This window comes from Kogia breviceps, chromosome 16, assembly GCF_026419965.1.
Source record: "Kogia breviceps isolate mKogBre1 chromosome 16, mKogBre1 haplotype 1, whole genome shotgun sequence".
Taxonomy (NCBI): Eukaryota; Metazoa; Chordata; class Mammalia; order Artiodactyla; family Physeteridae; genus Kogia; species Kogia breviceps.
Genome location: NC_081325.1, coordinates 54432167 through 54450019, shown reverse-complemented (window position 1 = coordinate 54450019; position 17853 = coordinate 54432167).

Sequence of the window (17853 nt, the reverse complement as noted above, 5' to 3'; positions counted from 1 at the left end):
GTGATAAACCAGCTGAAGTTAGAAGAGGACTTGGTGTAAGTATATATGAAGTCCTGATCAAAATTATTTAAAGATAAATAAGGAAAATTGGATTCCTCAAGAAGCTTCTAACTAACCTATTAAATGTTGAGTTTGTCTATAAACCAGTATAGAATTCATTTTCAGAATATAAAAACTGTTTCTATCTAAACAGATTGAAAACAGATGGTGCTCACTCTTCAGTGTGTTAAAGAGTTCCAGGTCATCTCACTGAGGTAAAGGAATAATCACCTCAAGTTCGTGAAAATTCTTATTATAAATACCAGTTGATAATGCAATGGCCATTATTTGGATATTGCGATAGATTAAAAGTATAATGATACAGTCAACATTAGTTGACCCCTTAGTATTTAGGGGCCTCTTAAGTATATATTTTTCTGATTTCTTGCCTTTTTATTTTTTTTGGAAACCTGTGCATTCTCTATATTGAGATTCATTTAAGGATGACAATTTGATTGCTGTTTCTGAAAACAGTCATTTATGTGTGTTGAGGAGGAGACTTTAAGGCCCTGCCAGGTTTCTCCATGTTGGAGCATGCTCTGGGCATTGTCTGTGAAAGAAAGCCAAAGCCAAATACAGGTACTCTCAACCAAACTTTGCATGACTTCTTTCTCCAATACACCTTTGTCTCAAGGACTGTTTGCCTCCAGGATATGTAAGATAGTGATGATGTCAGATAAATGAGTTTGCTTTTTGCACAGTGCAGTGAGGTATTGGATAGACAGTTGATGGGTTTAATGCTTTTGAACGTATATGTCAGAACTTTCAAGGGTTTAATGGGGTTCGAGTTTCACTTGTAGTTATATCCAAATCTGGCCATTTGTCTTCCTCTCTTAAATGTGCAGAAGGACCAGGATGTACGTGCAAAAGTCTCAACTTTGAAAATGGGTTAAACTGTGTGGCTCAAAAACATTGTTTGTCATCTTGTGCACAATCTTTTTTACACTAGTAAAGAACAATAAAAATAGGCATTAACTAGTTACATCAATACTATATCAGTATCCATTCTTTGGTTTTCAATATTCATTAAGATACAAGTTATGTTAATTTCTACTTTAATTAGGCCCTTGCCTCATTTCTCTGCAAGATACCAAGGGTGAGTCTCCACTGATTAAAGACTAGAGCAGAATTTTAAAATCAGGCCTGTCTGATTCGGCTGAACTGATCCTCAGAGTGAAGCTTTACATCTGGAATATTTAACCACTGGTTTGGCCATTCATGGGAGGATAAAACTGTCAGACTGTATCGTATAGTTGCATTTTATTTGGATATCATACCACTACCTTCCTTACATCATGAGAGACAACCATTCGAATAATGATAGACAAAATGTGAATTCCACTAATGATAGTGTACCTCTGGTCAAAATTAAATTTAAGATATTCATTTAATTTGTAGTCGAAAAAAGAGAAATATATCTAGAATATATGTTACATAGAATATAATACACATATTCTATAGAGAGAGAGAATGTAAAAATATATAGAAATAGAGCAAATAAAAAAAGATTAGCACTTAAACCTTTACCAAATGTTTCACATTTTTATATAAAACTGCATTTTGATTGACCTAAAGAATTTTTAAAAGCCAGTCTTAACTTGGCAACTAATATTGTTTTAATAAACTATTAAAGGAGATTAGAACGAAGCCTGTTTGTTGCCTTGGCCTCTGGCTTGGCTAGGTGGGGCATGTAAGGCTTCAGCATACCTTGAAGGAGTTAATTTCTCAAAACAGTTCTAATGCACAGAGAAGACACTAAAAATTTGGCTTAATACAAGGACCACACTCGCCATCCCCGGAATGGAATTTGGGTCCCCAAAATTAGGCATTTCAATTGAACACATTTTTTTTTTTTGAATGCCTACTCCTTACCCATCACAGGGCTAGTGGCTGAAGTACAAAAGGAAAGGGTTAGTGACTCATGCAAGCCAGAACGTTCCACAGCAAAGGCACAAGCAAGGTGCTATGAGAGACAGAAAATGAGTAAAGTTCTGATGCATTCACGGTGGGTTTGATCTCCAAGGCTTTGCAATGGTTACAGATATTTAAATAGGCACAGAGTTTTTTGCTGAGGCAGAGGCAACAGAATTCCCACTACTCATTAAATAAAACTGTTCAACATGCGTATATATTAAATTCTAAATGAAATGTAGAGGGGAATCCCTGCTGGTCCAGTGATTAGGACTCCAAGCTCTCACTGCAGAGGGCTGGTGGTTCAATCCCTGGTTGGGGAACTAAGATCCCACAAGCATGAGGTGTGGCCAAAAAAAATATTTTAAATAAATGAAATGTAGAGATATTTAATATTTGGACACCTATAATTTGCTGTATTTATTCTTAATTTTATGATTCATGATTAATTAAAACTTTTCCCTAAAAAATGTGGATTAAAAAATACATTTTGGGGCTTCCCTGGTGGCGCAGTGGTTGAGAGTCCGCCTGCCGATGCAGGGGACACGGGTTCGTGCCCCGGTCCGGGAAGATCCCACATGCCGCGGAGCGGCTGGGCCCGTGAGCCATGGCCGCTGAGCCTGCGCGTCCGGAGCCTGTGCTCCGCAACGGGAGAGGCCACAACACAGAGAGGCCCGCGTACCGCAAAAAATATATATATATAAAAAAATAAAAAATATATAACTAAGACATAAGTTGGAAAGATCTGTTTATTTTTGTTTTTCCAGTTTTTACTAGAGTTTCCCTCTTGTCACTAACCCATAATTTTTTTTTTTTCCTCGGTACGCGGGCCTCTCACTGTTGTGGCCTCTCCCGTTGCGGAGCACAGGCTCCGGATACACAGGCTCAGCGGCCATGGCTCACGGGCCCAGCCGCTCCGCGGCATGTGGGATCCTCCCGGACCGGGGCACGAACCCATGTCCCCTACATCGGCAGGCGGACTCTCAACCACTGCGCCACCAGGGAAGCCCATAACCCATAATTTTAGCTTGCTTCTGTACCTAGAAAAATGAATACTTGTGAAGAACGAATTGGGGATAATGAAACAGAAAAAAACGCATTCATGATAGCATGAAAGAAAGTAGTTGAGCTTTGGAGCAATTCCGCCCTTGCCAAAAAACAATGCCTGGGACCTGACTTCCCAGGTCCACGCGGCTCGCAAAGCCCAGATGACCACCTCTGGCAACTACAGTAACACAACTTCCATTTTTGAAATGGTTTTGTGCTCCGGATAACATCTGGTTTACTGACTTGCATCAATAGGGCTCACAGTCAAGCAGTTTCTGGTAAATATCATATTTGTATCGCCTCTCATTTCTCCAAGTTCTTAATAGTCTCAAGTGCATCCTTCCTAGACCCAGCTTTCCTGCTCCAAAGTAGGCACAAAGTAGCCCTAATATGGGGAGGGGGAAGGGTAAGCTGTGACGAAGTGAGAGTGGCATGGATATATATATGCTACCAAATGTAAGATAGATAGCTAGAGGGAAGCAGCCACAGAGCGCAGGGAGATCAGCTCTGTGCTTTGTGACCACCTAGAGGGGTGGGATAGGGAGGGTGGGAGGGAGGGAGATGCAAGAGGGAAGAGATATGGGGACATGTGTGTGTGTATGGCTGATTCACTTTGTTATAAAGCAGAAACTAACGCACCATTGTGAAGCAGTTATACTCCAATAAAGATGTTTAAAATATATATATATCTGCTGCTAGTAGTAGCAGAAGTTGTTCCTGAGATTCCTGTTACAAGGTCATCTTTATAAGTTTGGAACTGCATTCAGGGATGCATATCTGAGGGTCACTGTGAACATTATAAAGCCTAGTGACCAAGCAGCCCAGCATGCATCGAACAGCAGCACATACAGAGCCTTGGGACCAACATTTAGTCGCTGTTATGTTGGCAAACTAATAGCTAGGATGTGTCGAGAGATGTTTGTCTTTGACCCGTCTCTCTGCTAATGAGGAACTGACTCCAGGACCAGTGATCACACGATCAACATTCGCATTCAGGTCTGGATGTCACACAATTAGGATACAGCCTAATTTGGTTTCATTCCAAACATTCATTAACACTCTATTGTACCTTTGAGCTTAAGCTTTGGCAGTGGTTCTTTTACAGACTATTGATCTGATTCTAATAATCATCGATCTGAATCTAATCATCTGATCCTAATCATCGTATCACAAGATACGAACCCAACAGTGTGTCTTCTGAGCCTTTGCCCTGCCACGGGAACAATAAAAACTACAGGTTCAGAGTGCAATTTCTTGTCACTGATGTCATATTTATGGTGTATCTTCAGTGTAAGAGATGCTACAGTAAGTGGGGGAAAAAGCATTAGATCTGTGATTGTGGACTAGCAAAATAAGAATGATGCCTACAGCCTTTTGGAAGCTAATAATCTAGGACTTAGGGTTTTAGTCATAGGAAATGATTGGTAGCATGACCCACTTCCTGCCCTGGGCAGTTTGATCCCCCAAGGGGACATTTGCCAAGGTCTGGAGACATTTCTGGGTTTCACTACTGGGGGTGGAAAGGAGGAGTTATTGGCATTTGCAGGTAGACACAAATTGCTAAACATCCTCCACTGGCCAGCATTCCCAACAACAAATAATTATTCAGCCCCAAATGCCAACAACGCTGAGTTTGAGAAACCCTGCTAAGAGGAAGCTAGGAGAGTAGTGGGGAGAAGGTAATATATCCTTCTGAGACAGGGCAAGGGCAGCCATCAGCTGTGTGAGGGAGGGAGAGGTCAAACCCCTGGGGGGATTGCTGTGACCATAATTGTAGAATTTCAGATCTGAGTGCTAAACCTCTGAAATTCTTCAAATGGAAAACACCCTACATTTTTAAGTATCTATATATGTCCACACATCTACTTTTCTGTAGTGCTTGAAGTTCATGTGCTCTGGAGACAAGCACTGTGCAGATTCCCTTGTCTGTTACCTGTTAGCTGTGTAGCCACATGCAAGTTACTTAACATCTCTAAGCCTGATGTCTTCATCTGAGAGATAATAATTCTTGACCCAAAAGTTGTGAAGATTGAAGAGGTATGTGTGAAATATTAACCCTTGTGATGGGTACAAAATAAGTAGTAAAAAAAAATATTTACTATTATTTTGTATTTGGGTGATTTTTCTTCTCCTCCTCCTTCCTCTCCTTTTCTTTATCCTTCTTCTCCCTCTCCTTCTCCTTCTTCTTCCCTCAGGCACAGTGTTAAATGCTGAAGACTAAAGACAGTATCTCCCGCCCTCTTAGAACCTGTTTGTAGGAAAACCAAATATTTACTATAGAGTATAATACATGTGATTACAGACTTAAAATACACATAAAGAGGAAATGATTAACTCTATCTTGGGTGTAGTACGTGGGATTAGGAAAGCTTCCCAGAGAGGATGATGTCTGCAAAACAACTTGAGTGATTCTCTTAAACTGAGGTAGTGGGTAGGAGCCCACAGACAGCCAGGTGTAAAAGAGAAAGAATTCTATTCTTGACTGTGAAAGAAGAAAACACAATTGACATGATGCCGAAGGACTGATATATTTCAAATAAGTGTTTCTTTATAAGAGATTTATGAGATTTTAGTTTCTGAAAATTGAGTTCTAATAAATCCGTGTGTGTGTATATGTATATATATATATGCACTCAAGAGACATGCATCTTTAGAATTTATTGATGTGTTTCTGACATTTCTTAATGGACATAAATTTGTTTCAAGTAGCAAAACTTAGTCAATTGTGCCATAAAATTAACAAAATCCCTTTGGCAGCTGAAAAAAACCACACCAAATGAGAAACCCCTACTCCAGGATGATTCTGTAAGTGAAATTATCAGCTTTACTCTAGTTTTAATCAATTTGTGGTATGTATACTATCTTTCATATTAAGCTATTTTGAAGTTCTTGGAGAAAAGGTAAAAGTCCAAATCATTGTAAATAATACTCTAGTTAAAAAAAAAGTTGGGTTGTTAAAATTGAAGGTTTGTTCAGAAACCCTTTTTTCTTTCTAAACTGATTTTTGCTTCTTGATAGGTGCTACTTTCTTCCCACTTACCTAAGTAGTTGACACACTGAAGCATACTTTAAAAATAAACTTCTGTTGAAAAAAAGACACAGGTAAATCCCTTTGTAAAGCAATGAAAATTTTCATATAACAAATAACTCCAAATCAGACTATCCATAACTAAGATGGAAGTCTGAAAAGGAAGTATGTAAAACTCTTATTGCTAGATATTAACTACTTCTAAGATATTAAAAGTGTCAAATTTATGTGGTTTAATATGAGGAACATTGGCTATAGAATCATAGGACATGCATCTTTGTGGGCAAGTTACATACCTCTCTATGGTTAACTTCTTAGTTTCTTCCTACAAATAGGGGGTAATAATACATACTTCAAAACTAGTCTGACAATTAAATGAGATACTACCCTTTAAATAAAGTATCTGTTAACAAAACACTGTTAAACGGACATTGTTAATAATATAGTTATGTGTTCATTTTACTACAATTTCTCCAGAGAGACTGCGTGCATCTATATATGCATGCGTCTGTGTGTTTGTGTGCACATATAGGTTTTTGCAATATTTCTACTAAAACAAATAGCTATATTCATTTCATCCTATGTTAATGTACTTTGAGAACACTACCAGAAAGAGGAAATTTAGGAATTCATGCATAGTCCCAAGTACTACAGCTTTACATTGATAACTTCCCAGTTGGATTTGTCACAGTGTTACAAATTTAGGTTTGTTTTTGGTTTCGTTTTTGCTTTTTTGGTGAGGGGAGGTGGAGGTTAATGGTAGTTGTCCATTTGAGCAGAGCCCAGTACTGGCATGTAGGAGGTACTCAATGAGAATTTGATGAATGAATGAATAGATGAATGAATTCAGTTGAAAGTAAAGGTATACTGAAGGAGTCTAAGAAAGAAAGGATGAATAATAATACATGGCAAAATCTAAAATTAATTGATTGGTATAGATATAGTTCTTCAATTCTAAGATGAACATTTTTATTCTTGTTTATGCATTTCTGAAATTAAGAGCATCTTACCATCAAGCGTGTTTTACACTTGCCATTGGCTAGGCAGCAGTCATGACATACCTGTCATTGTTTGCAGTGGTTGAACTTGACTGTAGCTATTCATCCACTTCTACGTAGTTAATATGCATTGTTAGTTCTACACATTTTAAGTTTAATTGTGTTTAAAATGTCTGCATGAAACAGCATGGAAATGAAAAGTTATCATGTGCCCCAAAAACAAAGCTATTAAATATTGTGTTATTGGGCTTAAATTTAATACTAAGGAAAAAAATGCTATTTGAGAAATGATTCCAATCTGATTTTTCTTGCAAGAAACAAATAAATGCCTATAGGACATAAGAAACAGAGAGTCCCACAAGTCAATGAGTAGATGAGATAAATTTCAAAGCCATGCTAAGATGGCATGACCAATTTATGTAACTCAACAGGCTGACGTTAAGATTTTGTTATGAATTTATCAACAGTACTTTCATTTTCTTCATGGTTCAGAAATACTGGTGTCTCTTACAATCTGTGGCGTCTTGAATTTTCAGAAACAGGGTCGTCATTTGGGACTTTTAGAGAAATTGGCAATGCTCAACCAGGGTACGGAGGACAGATAAACTTTTGCCTGGCTGTTGAAAAATAGGTAGTGAGGAGGTGTTCTGGAAAGCCAAAAACCAGGATTGAGCAAAGTTTCATTCAGGGTAGAGTGAATAGACCAGTCTGGCTGAAATACATGTTTATGTAAGGGAGAAGTGAAAACGAAGACTGGAAAGACAGATTTGGCCCCAACTCTGAGGAATCGGAATGTTAAACTAAAGAACCTGGATTTATTCCGAACATGTCCCCAAATCCATTTTTGGCCATTCAATAACATTTTCCAGTTAACAGTAAGCATAATCCTTCCAAAGTGTATTATAAACATTTTGATCCCTTTTTAAACAGATTTGATGACTTCCTTTTGCTCTTGGAACAGAATTCCAATTCTTTCGGGATCCTGAATGATCTGGTCCCTCCCCACTCCAATGCCTATGCTTCTGTCCCTTTCCACCCTAACCCCAAGGGTCCGCCTTCTCTCTTTTTCTGACGTCAGTTTCCTTCCTTCCCTCCACACATCCTTCGCAAATACTATTGCCTCTACATGGAATCGTCTTCCTTAGCCCTCATTCCACATCCGTTCATCTGAGAAATTCTTACTCTTCCTTTAAGATTCAGTGAAAATGTCACCCCCCAGGGAAGCAAGCTCCTTCTCACCCCTAGTCTAGATAATGTCCCCTGGTGATTCTCTCTCATATTATTCAGTCTTTTTCTTTCATAGTCTGTATTATCAATGTAGCTACATAATCATCTGTGTGATTATTTAATTTTTCTCTCTGTTAGTCCTTTTTTATTTCGTTTACAGCTGGATTTCCAGGGCCAAGTCCCATACCTGGTGCATAGGAGATGCTCAATAAATATTTGAGGAATAAATGAATGGATTAATTTAATAGACTTCAGATATACTGATGGTGTCTAAGAAAGAGAAGATATGAAGAAGTAGCCATTTGGGGAAATTCGGCTGATCATTTCATATGGAATGAATAAGAAGAGAAAGAATTTAGTTAAAGAAAAACTTGCCTCTTCTGCCTTGCATAGCCATTTGTCAGAGGGCAGCTGTAACTTGCTACTACTCTAACTTACTTACATACCTATGCTTCTGAACTGAGTGTAAGGTTTTTAAAGACTGGAATGAAATCTTTCTGTCTCCAGCACTTATCACTATGCCTGGCACAAAGTAGATGCTCTCTGAATGTCATTCAGATGAGTGGGTTTTTACTAACCACAATCCAACCATTACTGAGATGAGTCTATTATGATTTTAAATGTATATATCTCTTATCTTAGATACACATGACCCTTTGAGATTTTTTTCGGAGCCTCTGCATTTACTCCATCAGTCCAAACAGAAATATGGACTAGCTTTCCTAGTGGCAATGAATTAGATCACAGAACTGGAGAGAGTTTTATCACATTTTTTGAACTTTTGCAGTAGTCGACTAGAACCAGCAAAAATTTCCCTCACTTATCCCTCACCGCCCCAGAGCCTTCAACTAGCCTGAAATAAAAAGACCCTCAAAAGCCCCGAAGACAGGCAACAATCTAGCAGAAATACACTTACAAAGAAAAAGAGAAAAAAAATCTTGAATTTCTGATCATCCTGGGTAGGACTCCTTTAACTTAACTGTGTGCATGAAACACCTGGGGATCCTGTTAAGATGCAGATTCTGAACAATAGCTTGAGGGAGGGGTCTGAGATCCTGCATTTCTAACAAATTCCCTCCGGGTCTGCTGATCACTCTCCAGCAGTGTTAGTCAGGGTTCTCCAGAGAAATAGAACCAATAGGGTATGCGAGTGCGCATGTGTGCTTGCACGCAGAAAAAGAGACTTATTTTAAGGAATTTACTCAGGTGGTTATGGAGGCTGAAACGTCCAAAATCTGCAGGATGGACTGCAGGCTGGAGACCTAGGTAAGAGCCAGTATTGCAGTTCAGGTCCAAAGGCATCTGCTGGTAGAATTCCTTTCTTGGAGGAGGTCAGTCTTGGTTCTATTAAAGCCTTCAACTGATTGGATGAGACTCACCCACGTTATGGAGCGCAATCTACTTTACTCAAAATCCACCGATTTAAATGTTAATCTCATCCCAAAAAACACCCTTACAGAAATACCCAGAATAATGTTTGACCAAATATCCAGGTACCATGGCCCAGTCAAGTTGACACATAAAATTATCACAAGCAACAAGGAGCTAGGGAAACACTAGATTCTTAATCAGAATAGTTATGTCTGACTTGCTTTGCCTATAGGCCTTCATCAGTACATCAAAAATTCACTACATGGTGACAAAAGAATGGGACTTTAAAAAATAGGACACTAAGCCTCTCGTATTAAATAATAAAGAATATATTTCTCTTCTGAAAAAGGATATATTTAAAATATCACTGTGTGTGTAAATAACTTTATAGGAGGACAATTTAATGTCTAAACTACCTATTAGAGCTTCAATGGGTCTCTAAGGAAGCACCAAAAAATTTATTTTGGGGCTTCCCTGGTGGCGCTGTGGTTGAGAATCTGCCTGCCAATGCAGGAGAAACGGGTTCGAGACCTGGTCTGGGAAGATCCCACATGCCACGGAGCAACTAGACCCGTGAGCCACAACTACAGAGCCTGCGCGTCTGGAGCCTGTGCTCCGCAACAAGAGAGGCCGCGATAGTGAGAGGCCCGCGCACCGCGATGAAGAGTGGACCCCGCTTGCCGCAGCTAGAGAAAGTCCTTTCACAGAAACAAAGACCCAACACAGCCAAAAAAATAATAAATAAATAAATTAATTTTAAAAAAAAAATTATTTTGATGCCATACAAACATAAGCAGTCCAAATCACTTACTTTAGAAATTGATAGAAGGCATCTCATGTTGGTGCCATCACTTGCTGACTGACTGGCCTTAGGGTGGTTACTTAACATCTCTGAGCATCAGTTTACTCACATAAAAAAGAGAGATTTTAAACTATTCTTTTGTGAACTGTTTTGTGATTAAAACTATAATGTATCTTCACAGTCTTCTTTAAGTTGGTTTGTATACTCCTTGACCTGCGAAGGATATTTTATCCCCAGTATCTGGCAAGTCCTTTGGATTTGCAATATTTGTGGCATGATTACATGGCAATAAACAAAGTACTTGATAAATGGCAGCTTTGATTGTTAGGCAGCCACTTCACTTTCTTCATAGGGTGAAGCAGAATAGAAATAAGACCATTTTAGACTAAATATCATTATGTACCAAATGTACCCTGTCTCTGTTTTTACCCCCTAGTTTTTAATATGCAAATTGGGGCCACATCTGTGCAAATCATAGTAATGTATTACAGTACCCTACGGTTGCTTTCACATACAGAATCTCATGTTGACTTTTGATGGTGGCCCTGGGATGCTTGTAAGGACAGAAATTAATATTTCTATTTTACATAACAGGACACTGGAGTTTCTGTAGATGAGAGGATTGCTCCAAATCATATAGGAAGCAAGTAAAAATATCTTCAAGCCCAGACTTTTGATTCCAAGTCCCATGTGTTGATCATATCATAGTTGAATCTTTCTATTAATGCTTGCCGAGAAACAGCTCTTAAATGCATTCTGCATTGATGACATTTTTCATTCTGGCGTCTTCATACATGGGCAACAAATTATTATTTAAAATGAGGCTATTCCAGACTATCTTCTTACATGAGGTCTAACTCAATATTTATTGTTGTAATTATCATTGCCATTGTTACTATTCCTTCAAATCAGGGATTAATAATCTCATCCAGTACTTCTCAGCAATTCTAATCCTATAAGATAATGAAAGAATACACAGACCTTCATATTTTTTATATGAAAAGTACTTAATTTGAAAACATATCTAAAGAGAAAGCCATGAAAGTATATTTTCTATCCTCTACTGTGTTGCATTTTAATAAATCAGAATTGAGAAAGTAGTTGAATAACAAGAGTTCCCTCATGGACCTTGAATTTAAGAACAATTTATGTAATAGTTTACTCAAAATTTGCCATTCAATTCTCTAGTCAGTTATTATTAGGAAACATACCATTTTATTTTAATTGATTTTCCTAATAACTATAAAATGCAATTATTTTATAATACTCTAATCATACTAATCTAAAAATAGAAAGAGTTATGAATTTAAAAACTGAAACACTAAATTTCATATTCTATTTGAATTTGATTGAACTGATAAATAAAGGTTGCCCAAGGACTGTACTGGAGTCATAATTGGGAACCTTCCAAATTCTGGGTTGGTTACTATTGTAGCTTTCTTTTCTTCCCTATAGAAAATGAAATGATGCTGACTTACTGAGTGTGGCTGATCCATTCTTATTTATTGCTTTAATTTATTGTTAATTTATTTAATTGTTTTAAATTTATTTAATTTATTATTGTTTTATTTATTATTTATTGTTTTAATCTGTTGTCTGTCTCATATACCATTAAACTCTAGGATTCACATCTGCAAATGCACTTACCAAAGGAAAAAAAAAAAAAGAATTTACTTAAACTTTTCCCAAGTTCAACAGATTTGCAGGTGCATTCAGATACATATAATTATCTGCTATCCCATCATCCCTCTCCAGACCCCTCTCCTCCCAAAAAAGCCTCCTTTCCTAAGACTCTGAGTTTATTTTTTTACAAGCAAAGGTCTTATACATACATAGAAGGGAGAGATGAGGCAGGGATTTGACTTAAAAGGCCAAACCCTCTCAGTTACCTGCCTAAATCCTTGGAACCAAGCCTAAACTTTAAGTAGCAATTTAAACAGTAAATAAATTCTGCTAATGGCTATTAGATTGCTAGCTGGGGAGATTAGTATAGGGAGTAATTCTAATTAAATAGAGAACACTGAAGAGAGTTGAAACCGTTTCAAGAGCAGATTTTGTCTCCCATGCCTCATTAGGAATATAAAATCAGCTTCCGCTGTTAGAAAGACAACCCTTCAAAAGACTGCTCTTGGGCCATAACGAGGTTGTATAAGCTTCATTTTCAAATTTTGCATTCCTTTTTCAGTAGTGAAGGGTATTTTTTTTTTGCCCAAATCCAATAGAAACTATGCTAAATCACCATGTCTGTTCACAACAATGTATCTCCCATTTAGACACATAGAAAGGCTGACTTCAGCCTCTGTAGCAGAAGGTAAGACTTCACAGATTCTGGCCTCCCAGTGGTTCTTAGATAGGCCTTGGAGGAGTGGGTGTCAGCTCACTTAACCTTCTCCACCTTGCCTGCCTTCTGGACCCAGACCTCACACATCTTGCAGCGCCCTAGGTATAATTCATAAACAGAAGTGGAGAAGAAAATGAGGGTAGATCACTAAGTAATTGATTGGGTCTGCCTGATAGTCTCATCAATTCAAAGATTAATTGCACAATTGATTAACTTAAAAAAAAGGTGACTGAGTTTTGTGGTAAGCGAAACTATGAGCATTTATAAAAGAAAACCGTGTATTTGTTTCGTTCCTTTCTCTATGAACATAAGTGAATTAGCACTAGTTCTTACACCCTTTGCCTTGAATCTTTGACTCGTGTTTCTTCTGCAGGTATTAAAAACATGAGAGCATTTAATACAGGAGAGACTGTAGTTTATTCATTTTTTATTGTTGTATAATCATGATAGTTAAAAAAAGCTTAGACATTGAAATAGACAAAAAATCACTTTCAAATTTTGGAAGTAAACTTCTAGGGGATCTCTCTGAGAATGGAAAATATAGGAACCGCCCCCACTCCCCTCCCTAACAAATGGCACTTACTGCTCTAAGCATGAGGTAATGAACCTACCAGGTATCTTAGCCAGAAGGAAGGGCCAGGTGCCTAGTTCCATCCCCTCTCTCCTTCACTCAGTTACTCCTCACCCCTGCCTCTCCCTGTGGAACCAGAACAAACTATGCTGCGGTGTTGTCATAGATTATGTCAACATCATCAAGGTAGGTTGATCCTTTGCTTGGAATATACGTGCTGGTAGGGAGCTCACCTATAACTAAGACTCTTATGAGTCATTTTATTTATTAGTTTATTTGCTTATTTTACTAGAGTAATTTCCTGCAAAAAAATAAGTAGGACAATTTATTTATTTGTTTTACTGATTCATTGTGCAGTGTCCCAGAAAGAACTTGAGACGAAGTCTGTAATACCCTGATTTGGTCCCTGCTCTGCTAGAAGAAACCATGTGACCTTGGGTGAGTGTCTTAACCTCTCTGGGTTTCTTCATCCTTATTGAAAGGAAAAGTAATGCTTATTTCTCAAGTTTTATAAGAATTCATGATAAGATACGGTATGTGCATTTTCAAGGACAGCATCTGGCTCATGGAGGGTGGTTCACAAGTATTAGTTCTTTTTTATCTCCAATTCTCTTTACATCTCCCAATCATATCAATCCCTGATGTGACAGTCTAGTCTCTCCTGATTCCCATGGTTTTGATGTTTTAGCTTTAGATTTGTAATTAAGACACACTGAATAAGTATCTTTTAATTCTCTTTCTACTATAGTGCCCCTCTCATCCTGCTCTTGAGGGAGGATTGCAATGAAAGTCAATATCCCTTTTAAGGAATTATACTTTTGCTCTCAGGGTGACCAGCATTTCCCTGAACTGCTCAGTGTCAGGGAGCCAGCCCTGGTTTTGAGACGCTAGGATATTGGCATTATCTGAGGCAGAATCAGGTGGTAAGTGCTCTCCAAGTTCAAGTAACCCTAACGTCCTGCATAGTCTCTGCAAAATCGAATGATGGGAGCCCTTCCCTTTCTGTGAGGTAATTACACCGTTATGTCCTTCGAGTACAAATTCAGCCTTTCTGATAGCATGTCCTCCTACACCAGGGGACAGGACCTTGCTTTGGACTGTCACGAGGATGCTGGGGCTCTAGCACAATCAGACCTGCCATGCATGCAAAGCAATGGCATCGTGGGGTCCTTAACCACAGGTGGGCATATATTTATGTCACAATCAACCTAAAATGAAGTTACAATAACTGCACCAGCTTTCACTGTTCCTCTACACCCTCCCACATACGTTTTTCCTGCTGCCATTAGTGCAGTCTATGGGAATAACATGGGCAAAGAGAGTAACTAGATACCACTTTCTAGAGTGTGTCCTATCCCAAGGTCATTACTTTGCTTTTGTTACCCCAGATTTGCTTCTCTCTCTCTCTCTCACCTTTAAGAGTCTGATTTCTCTTCTCATTCATTCCACATGAAATGATCAGCTGAATTTTCCAAAATGTCTACTTCTTCATACTTTTTCTCTCTTAGACACCATCAGTATATCTTTGCTCTATTAAATTCATTCATTCATTTATTCCTCAAATACTTATTGAGCGCCTCCTATGCCCCAGGTGCTAGGTTTCGCCCTGGAAATCTAGTGGCTGCCAGTTTCTTGCAACTGCCTCCCTGAGAGCCCCAGTCCAAGCTGAGCAAATTTTCCTGCCCGATCACTCCACATTGCAACATGGCACTGCATCTGGGGTGGCCATGACCAGGGAAAAGACATGGGACACAAAGGCGACCTGGTCCTGGGGAGGAGTCTGGGTGGGGTAGTGATAGCCATTGGTGGTGCTTACTCAAGCAGTGCCCCAAGAAGCAGCCCAGATCTCTGCTGGCAGCCACTCCACCACAGCTCACCTCCCGATACACTCCAAGAGTCCATGTGGGCCCCGTCTGCCCTGCTGAGTGGTTCCACAGCAGGGTGGGGCTGGCAGAGGCTGGGGGCAGTGACTGGCTGTGAGGAACAAAGGGGACTTGCACCTGAGGCTGTGTCTGAGTGGACACATGGGAGCCTACAGAGGCAGCACATCAGATCTCCGTCTGCAGGGGACTTGCATCTATATCAAAGCCAGCCCTCGCACTAAAGGCACCAGGCCCATGCAACCTGTATAGGGATGCTCCCACATAACATCACCACTTCAAGACCACAAGAGATGACTGTTGCACCTAAATTCATAGAAGCAGAGGAACTACTCTCAATTGAAAGAAGAAGGGAAAACCCCTGAAAAAATAAAAAAAGAGAAAGTAAAAAAAAAAAAAACCCATTTAAAATTTTATCTAAAATAATAAAGTACCTAGGAATAAACTTAACCAAGAAAGTGAGAGACCTATACTTTGCAAACTATAAAACATCGATGAAGGAAATTGAAGAGGATATGAAGAAATGGAAAGATATCCCATGCTCTTGGATTAGAATAATCAATATTATTAAAATGGTCATACTACCCAAAGCAATCTACAGATTTAATACAATTCCTATCAAAATACCCACGACTTTTTCGCAGAACTAGGATAAATAATCCTAAAATTTATATGGAACTACAAAACACCCAGAATTGCCACAGCAATCTTGAAAAAAAAGAACAAAGCGGCAGGTATCACCCTCCCAGACTTCAGACTACACTACTAAGCTACAGTAATCAGTACAGTACAAAGCATAGTACTGGCACCAAAACAGACACATAGATCAATGGAACAGAATAGAGAGTCCAGAAATAAACCCACTCACTTATGGTCAATTAATCTACAACAAAGGAGGCAAGAATATACAATGGAGATAAGACAGTCTCTTTAACATGTAGTCCTGGGAAAAACTGGACAGCTATATGTAAAATGATGAGATTAGAACATTTTCTCACACCATATAGAAAAATAAACTCAAAATGGATTAAAAAACTAAATGTAAGACCTGAAAATATAAAACGCCTAGAAGAGAACATAGGCAGAACACTCCTTGACATAAATCACAGCAATATTTTTTTGGATTTGTCTCCTAAAGCAGAAGAATAAAAGCAAAAATAAACTAATGGGACCTATTTCAACTTAAAAGGTTTTGCATAGCAAAGGAAACCATTGGGAAAAAAAAAAACCTACTGAATGGGAGAAAATATTTGCTAATGATATGACCAACAAGGGATTAATATACAAAATATATAAACAGCTCATACAACTCAATATAAAAATCAAAAAATGGGCAGAAGACCTGAATATTTTTCTGAAGAAGGCATACAGATACATGACAGGCACATGAAAAGCTGTTCAACATCGCTAGTTATGAGAGAAATGCAAATCAAAACAACAGTGAGGTACCACCTCACATCGGTCAGAATGGCCATCTTTAAAAAGTCTACAAATAATAAATGTTGGTAAGGATGTGGAGAAAAGGGAACTCTTGTACACTGTTGGTGGGAATGTAAATTGGTGCAGCCTCTATGGAAACAGTACAAGTTTCATCAAGTAACTAAAAATAGAACTACCATATGATACAGCAATTCCACTCCTGGGTATATATCAAGAAAATATGAAAACCTTATTAGAAAATATACATGCACCCAATGTTCATAGAAGCACTGTTTACAGTAGCCAAGATATGGAAGCTAACCAAGTGTCCATCAACAATCAGATGGATAAAGAAGATTGATACACACACACACACACACACACACACACACACACACACACACACAATGGAATATTACTCGGCCATAAAAAAGAATGAAATTCTGCCATTCACAGCACCGTGGATGGACCTAGAGAATATTATGCTTAGTGAAATAAGTCAGACAAAGAAACATAAATACTGCATGATATCACTATATATGGAATCTAAAAAATAATACAAACGAATATATGTAGCAAAACAGAAACAGACTTACAGATATAGAAAACAACCTATCAGTGAGGAGAGGGAAGAGAAAGACATGTTAAGAATATGGGATTAAGAAATACAAACTACTATGTATAAAACAGAGAAGCAACCAAGATATATTTAATGCACAGGGAATTATGGCCCTTATCTGATAATAATTTTTAATGGAGTATAAACTAAAAATACTGAATCACTATGCTGTACACCTGAAACTGATGTAATATTGTAAATCAACTATACTTCAATTAAGAAAAAAAAGAAAGAAAGACAATGATAAGGATGTTATGTGTCAGGGAAACCTGGAGTTTTTTTGAAGTAGTTCAGCAGAAATATATCTTACAGATAAAATTCCAGGACAACAGAAGGCACATCAGGAAAGAGTGCCTTATAAAACAGAACTCTTTTTTAATTGCTTGATTGCTCAAAGAAATGCTCTGTTCATCTGCTTAATATGGTACATTATTGGCAGTAAATAAGCTGCACAAGTGCTTTGCACCTTGGTTGCGAGGTTATTGCTCTACAAAAGCCCCCTCGGGTATGCTTCTTCGGTGAGAAAATATGCAGCAAGTGGAGCAACCATGAGGTGAGCTGGGTTCTGATCCTGATTCTCTCACTAACTGTTTAGCAGCA